Here is a 6264-nt window from a genome sequence, read left to right as displayed (position 1 = left end):
GTCCCCCCCCCTCCGAAGCAAGGCCCGAGCGGCTGCAGCCACCGGGCCTCGCTGGTCTCTCCCTCCCAAAGCGAGGCTTGGTGGCTTGCAGCCGCCGCAGGCCTCGCTGCCCCCCCGCCCGGCTCCAAAGGGGCGTCGAGGCCGGGTGCAGAGCATTCCCTGCGCATGCGCAGGGAACGCTCTGTCACTTTTGGGGGATTTAAGTATCCCCCCGATATTTTTTTACAGGTTTCAGATTTTTGTGCACACCTGGGGACTGCCCCAAGTGTGCACAAACATCTCCCTCCCCCCCCCGGTGCCCCCGATGTGCAGAAATAAGTATCCGCACGCAGGGGGCGACTTCGGTATTAGATATATAGATACTAGGTTGCAAGTGACTCCCCTCCACTTATGATATTCTCAAGTGGAGATGTATGTTAAAGGTGAGTTTAAATAAAGAGTGCCTTGTTTCACTGTGCTCAATTGTTTTCAAGAATTGGAACATGTAAGCCGCTCAGAGTCCTTAGGGGGTGAGCGGGATACAAATTGAAATATAAATAAATATGAATAAAATAAAGAGTTTTTCACTAGCCTGGCTGCTTCTACAGTTACAGCTAACCTGAAAGAAAAATCCTGAAATCAGTCAACTCCAGTGCAGGAAGTGTCAGGATTTACCTCCCTTACCCTCTACACTCTGGTTTTATTTGAATATACATCCCTCCCATCCACCTATCCACTTTGCTTACACCTAAACTACTGATTTCATCCATAAATCAGGATTGCCTAAGATAGCCCTCAACTAAAAGAGATCACTTGTTTCTGCATCTCATATCAGACTACAATACAAATCTCTTTCTTTGATTGTTTTAAATAAAATTAAAGATGTTCTTAGATAGTGGGAGTATTCCTAGATATTTCCGCAGCATAGATTTTTTAATGTATTGTCTGGTCTGCGCCTACATTTTATTGGGGGAAACAAAATATTTGCCTCTCTGCTCCCCCACCCAGTCCGCTTTGCAGAAGGTGGCCTAATGGGCTTCCAGAAGGTACAAATGTAGCAACCATTCCATCAAGGGGCCCTAGCCCAGTCCCCTGCACACCCACTGGGGAGCTGATGGAAGAGATGGAAGAAGTGTATGGCTGTCCTGGAAGCAGTGAAGCAAGCGTCTGCTATGCTGGCAAGTTGAGAGACTCAGTAGCATACAGGAGTGGGCATGTGGCTACCAGCACAGAAGGCATCAGCTGGGAGTGCATGTTCATGTGGGTCTGAACAGACAACCATCCAGCTGGGGAAGGGGGTAAGGCAGTATGGTTTCAGCAGAGCTGTGGGAAATAGATGAGGTTGGAAAGGAGAAGGCACTGTGGGAAGGGAATGGGATAAGGTGGGAGAAGTGTGTGTAATGATATAATGGGCACATATTCATCATTATCATGGAATGCTCCCATGAATTACAAACATGGCAAGAGGTGAGCCACAATTAATATTCAGGCCAAAGATTTCAGTAAAATGTTCATGGAGGTGTGTGCAATGACCAGCATAGTGTGCCATATTTATTTTTATAGTATATTTGTAGTAAGGTATGCCTCATATTATACCTGTAGGCTTCAACTCATCAAATTCTTGAATCTGGATCTGCACAGAGGCCTAAATATGTCCACTCTAGATGTCCACTCTAGTATCTTCCATATATGTGTACTATATCTTGAACTGTATCTGCAAAAATAGAGGGTATGGATCATACACAGAGAGTCTTTTTGATTTCAGGAGTATCTTCCATATATGTGTACTATATCTGAACGTATGACCTCAAACACATTTTGGTTTTTATGCACCAAGGAAACAGGGTAGCTGGTACGATCCCAGTTCTCTATCATATTTATTCTATGCTTATGTGAATCGTATGCACAAGGCTATGGTGAAAATCTATTGTAAAAAGGTTCATCTCTGTTCCACTTCTATAGGTTTTCTCTATCAAAGGTTTCTTTCTCAGTTTGGTGTAGTGGTTAAGTGGGCGGACTCTAATCTGGGAGAACCGGATTTGTTTCCCCACTCCTCCACTTGCAGCTGATGGATGACCTTGGGCAAGCCATAGTTCTGACAAGAGCTGTCCTTGAAAGAGCAGTTTCTGTCAAGAGCTCTCTCAGTCCCATGTACCTCACAGGGTGTCTGTTGTGGGGAGGGGAAGGGAAAGGAGTTCTGAGACTCTGAGAAAGGAGTTCTAAGAGCTCTGAGACTCTGAGTGAAGGACGGGGTATAAATCCAATCTCCTCCTCCTCCTCCTCTTCTTCTTCTTGGTTGTCGTCTTCATCGTCTTCATCGTCTTCGTCATCTTCATCTTTGTCTTCTATATCTTGCAAGCTGGAGTTTCTATGCACAAGTATTGTATTTCCTAAACAATGCACTTCTCCAACATATTATCCCACTCAAGCATTTAATATTACAAAAATGCATAGGAAAACTTATTATGACATAATTTCTATGCTGGCATCCTGACCACCCATGCTTTCTCAGACTGTAGTAGGCCCTGATATTTTAAATATCCATTTGGACAAATGGATAAGCAGAAAAGAGCCAGAATATGGTGGTCCTGGGCAACTGCTCGGTTACAGCCTAGTGTTCAGGCAGGTCAGGTCAGGAAGTATCACCTGATTTGGCCTTTTGTGCAAAGAGGTTTCCTTGGAGAGATGAGACTTTTTCATTGCAGTTCTTTCTTTGGGCCTGATCTAAATGGTGCCACAAAGTTTATCTGATATCACTCAGGCTGTTCACTTAAAATTCACTGTGGAATCAGGTTCTACACCAGTATAAATCTGCGCAAGATGGACTGAGTAACACCAGAGTAACTTTTTTGGGTTGAATGGCAAGTGGTGCTCATTGTAAACAATGCAGTTCGGTTCTTACAGTGATGGTTTGGTCATGAAATCTGACCTTTGTCCAATATTTCATTCTATATCCCTAAGCATATCATGACCCCTTTTTATAATGTCCTTCTGTGTGTGTTTATATGAGGGAGAGGGCTTTTAAGTTACCTATATCTTTAGATATCGAAATAGCACAGATGTACACATCAAGAACAACCACAATAGTGTCACGTTATTTGCCATTATGTATAATTTTGCATATGTCATCTGACTCTGAATAGCAGATAGTGTTTCAGAGAGGCAATAATAATGGGTGATGGTTATTTACCATTTTTCATCCTAGGAATTCAGAGCAGTGCATTTCCGAGCAGAGTGGTCTCTGCACTTTGCAACATTTTGGTGGCTAGTTGGGCTGGAGAATCATTGAAGTTTCTTAAGCTAATAGCCATAATATCTACACAACATAAACAAGTTATCTTTTCTCAAAATCTTAGCCAGAGATAATTGCAATGATAAAATATTGCATTTGCACACATAGCCACTATGATATTCATATTCCACTAAATCATGGGAATTAGAGACACATTTTATTTATTTATTTATTTATTTATTATTTTGATTTATATCCCACTTTCCCCACAAGTGGGCTCAGGGTGGGTCACAGTTGTAAATTCCATTACAGTCTAAAATGATAAAATAAATAAATATCAAATAGTAAATTAATACACTAAAAACAGTTAAAAACAGTTGAAGTGTGCAGTGCAACAAATTTCAATTTCAGTTCCTACAGCTGGGAATGAATGGGCCAAAGCTGAGCCATAAAGGTCTCATTAGTAGTACCCTACTGCCACAGCAACAGGGGAGGCCAGTTGGTAGACGCCCACTGCCTAAATCAAAGGCCTGGCGGAACAGCTCCATTTTGGAGGCTCTGTGGAACTATAATAGGCCTTGCAGGGCCCTGATCTCAGTCTGGGCGAATGTCTTTCAGGCTGGGAATAACCAGCAGATGATTCTCTGCAAAGCGCATGAGTATCCAGGGCACATATGGTGAGAGGCGGTCCCATAGATATGTCCAGGGGTCATTTCATAGAAAAAGAGGTGCTGGAGCTCATTAGCATAACTCATTAACATAACTTATTTGCATATGCCACACACCCTGACATCACTGGAAGTGTTTCAGAAGGCAACACCCACCGCTCAGGCTCCACTGGACTGTTTTGGATTGCTAGCTATTGGGGGGGGGGACGTGCAGATCTATCCTCCCAGAGGAGGGAGAGCTTGTACCTGAATAAAACTTGGTCTTAAAGGTGCCACTGGACTGTTTTGGGCCGGGGGGCCGGGGGGGCTCTGCAACTTATTTGGCTGCTTCTTGCTCTGACTGAGGGCTGCTGGGAGCAGGGGGTGGGGCTTGTTGCATGTGCCCGCCCCCTGGGCTCTTTACTGCCGGAGCTCCGCTCCTGTGTGCTCCTGCAGGAAATGACCCCTGGATATGTCAATCCCAGGCTGCATAAGGCTTTAAAGGTTAGCATCAACACCTTGAAGCAGATCCGGTACTCAATTGGTAGCCAGTGCAATTGATGGGGCACTGGCTGGATGCGTGCCCACACAGACGTCGCAGTCAGCAGGCATGCTGCTGCATTTTGTACCAGATGGAGTTTCTGAATCAGCCTCAAGGGTATGTCTGCATAGAGTGAGTTACAGTAATCAAGCCTGGAAGTGACCATTGCATGGGTCACTGTACCCAGGTCCCGGTGGGATAGATAGGGAACCCACAGCCTGATCTGCTGAAGATGATAAAAGGCAGACCTGGCAACAGTGCCAATCTGGGCCTCCATAGAAAGTGAGGCATCCAAGGTCACCCCAAGCTCCTCTCCTTCAAGTCTAATGGTGACCTGTCCAGGGCAGGGAGCCTAATTCCTGAATCCACCCACATACCCCGACCCAGGTACAAGACCTCCGTCTTCTTAAGATTTAGCTTCAATCGACTCTCTTGCAACCACACAGCCACAGCCTCTAAAGCCCTCTCCAAGCTCTCTGGGGCGGAGTCCAGGCAGCCGTCCAACAACAGATAGAGCTGGGTGTCATCAGTGTACTGGTGACAACCCAGCCCAAACTTCTGGACCAACTGGGCAAGGGGGCACATGTAGATTTTAGTTCCTTTTTTGACTTTTGTCTATCCCAGTGACTATATTAATTTCATTCTGTCATTCAGTGCTAGTCACATTTAGTTCAGGGGAAGGAGTTCTTAACTTGAGTATCCTACAATTTAATGGTTCCCACCAAATGGAAATCCCCCACACACAACTGCAAGATTTTAGCACCAAATCACTGCATTTCTTGAACAGTGTTCTATCTTAATATAATTTGTTAGGCCGTACTACTGAAACACTATTCTTGAGGATATGATTTTTAAAATTCTTATGAATATACTAAATGTGTGCAAAAATTATATAAATAATTTTAATGCAATAGCTCCATGAAATTCAATAGTTACAATACATTGCTTATAAAGACCAGTTTTCAAAAATAAGGCAAATTATTTTCATACTATGTACCAAATCAATTAACATCAAAGAAGATTTCATAAAATATTCCCAATAATGTATGGATGTGCAAGATTGGGTATTGGTATTTCTAATCCATGATTAAAACTGTCTTTTTAAAAACTAAACTGATTTCAGGGATATCTCTCAAGCTCTTCACATGGACCACTGTTTGTATTTAATACTTCTTATGAAAATAAAGCACACCCATGTGTCTTGAAAAAAATCATAATTGCAGTGTACATAAAGCCTGTCAAAGCTCTAATTTTCAATATTCTAATGAATATCAAAAGAGTCCAGCACTCCTGACTTTGACAAATTGCAGATGAGATTTTATTCATTAAGAGGACTGCTAATGTTTATTTAAATGCAATTTACTGTTGCATTATTGATTAGCTCCCACAAAATTATCTTACAAGGACCACGTGTAGCAAGAAGATTTCAGGTTGAGAAAGGATTTATCTAGGGAAGGCCTGTAGGCTTGATTTAGGCCCCAGGACATGAGAGTTTTAATTTATCTGGAAAGAAAGGCCTGGTGGAAGGTTTGCTTTGTTTGCATTTAGACAGCAGATGAAAGGGGTTTTGATGTTGAGCTTGGAGAAAATGGCTGCCATTCTTGTTATTCATACAGAGAACTGAGCAGAAGGAGGAAAAATCTATTACAGGGGGCAAGATAAAAAATTTTTCCCCTCCTCAAATCATTTTCTGAATCAGGCTGTGTGCTGCTAGCCTATTATCTTCCAAAGGAAAACTAATAAAGAGTATAAAGAGCATGTTGCTCTTTATCTAAAATCTCAACATTAGAAAAAAAATATCTTGTTGCATTTATTATTGAGTGAAATATATTTGGGCACAACCATAGTGAAGTTATTCTTTCCCT

This window comes from Gekko japonicus, unplaced genomic scaffold, assembly GCF_001447785.1.
Source record: "Gekko japonicus isolate JY-2015 unplaced genomic scaffold, Gekko_japonicus_V1.1 scaffold130, whole genome shotgun sequence".
NCBI classification, from domain to species: domain Eukaryota; kingdom Metazoa; phylum Chordata; class Lepidosauria; order Squamata; family Gekkonidae; genus Gekko; species Gekko japonicus.
Note: the sequence above shows the minus strand (reverse complement) of the source record.